Genomic DNA, 1,786 nt, shown 5'->3' with positions numbered 1-1,786 from the left:
ACAAGATACTTTCAAATCTTGGTGGAGGGAAGTCTTTGTTTGTGCTTTTGTTTTGTTCTTGTCACTCTGGGACTGAGAGGGAGGACATCATTCCAGGCTCTCCAAATCTTTCTGAATCAGTCTCTCATGTTCAAATTGTAAGTAATAGCCAGGCAAGGCGGACTAGTCTTGTTGTTTCTCAACTTGTAAATGTTCTTGGCTGAAGATTTTACTCTGTTGTTGTAACTTGAATTAAGGCTGGGAGGGGGTCCCTCTGGTCTATATGATCTAGTACCCTGTAAAGTATTTTCCATCCTGATTTTACAGAGAAATTTTTACCTTTTCTTCTTTAATTAAAAGCTTTCTTTTTAAGAACCTGATTGATTTTTCCTTGTTTTAAGATCCAAGGGATTGGTCTGAACTCACCCGGATGGGTGGGGGAAAGGAGAGGGGATGGTTAATTCCTCCTTGTTTAAGATCCAAGGAGTTTGGATCGTTGAAGCCTCTCAAGGCAACCAGGGAGGGGAAATCTGGGGGAAGAGAGGGATGGTTATTTCTCCTTTTTTAAGACCCAAGGGGTTTGGATCTGGGTTCCCCAGGGAAGGTTTGGGGGAACAGAAAGTGTGCCAGACACTAAATTTGGCTGGTGCAACGTACCAGACCTAAGCTAGTAATAAGCTTAGAAGTTTCATGCAGGTCCCCACTTTTTATACTAAAGTTCAAAGTGGGAAAAAACCTGACAGTATCATTAAACAATTACAACCCATACTCACTGGGACCACATCCTGAAGACATCTTTCCGAACCCTTTCCTTTGGCCTCAAAATACCCCTGCAACTCTCCAACCTCATTATCAGAAGCAAGTTCCCACAGACCAGGAACACCAACTCAAAGAGGCACAGCCCCTGCCATGACAAAGATGCGAAACCTGCCACATATCTACACTGCCATGATGGTCAACACCTACCACAACACATGTTTCCGGATCCATGGACGTACACATGGCTATCACAACATGTGGCATACCTCAGCTGGTAGGCTTTCTCAGAACAAGCCCTACCAAATGCAGGGAGAGGAGAAGGCTTCTCTTATAAACTTTAGCCCACTGCTTAGCCACTCACCAAGAATATTGAAGACCCTGTTAATTTGAACATTGGTTTTCTACATTTCAGATACATGCTCTAACCAGTGAAAAAGATAGGCTGAAGGATTAGATGTTAGATTTTTATCTGTAAATTACCCGTATACATCAATTTTACCACACACACACAAAATAATGAAAAAAATATTTCCATTGATAAGAATAGAAATTTACAGATAGGCAAAGTAAGAAAAATGCTACTTGAGACTTTATTAGAGTTTGATTTACGTATATTTGCCTTGTGGTGTTTTGACACGTGATATTGTCAGTGTGTGTTGTAACAGTTGTAAAGCTTTAATTTTTAAAAATCAAGATCTCCTGTCATGAAATAATTACTGTCTGACCAACTCTGTTGTGTGACTCACCCTCACAATTTCTCACACCTGTGATTGTTAAAATCAATAAAAAACAGAAAAAAAACAATCCTTAAAACTCATAATATTGCACAACTGTGAAAATGAAAATTGATAAAAATAGAAAAAAATGCTTAAAAGTACACACTGCTATTATACGTTGAAATTATAAAAAATAATAATAATTGAATTCTGCCAAGCCTAACTAAAGTATATCTTAATATGGCGCTCTTCCAGTCTCTCCTGTTGAAGCTGTTTCCCTGTTTATAAACAATTAAATATGCACTGGGCCTATAGTGAGCAAAAGGTACTGT

This window comes from Chelonoidis abingdonii, chromosome 25 (genome assembly GCF_003597395.2).
Source record: "Chelonoidis abingdonii isolate Lonesome George chromosome 25, CheloAbing_2.0, whole genome shotgun sequence".
Lineage (NCBI taxonomy): Eukaryota > Metazoa > Chordata > Testudines > Testudinidae > Chelonoidis > Chelonoidis abingdonii.
The sequence above is the reverse complement of the archived record's forward strand: the minus strand, read 5'-3'. Positions refer to the sequence as shown.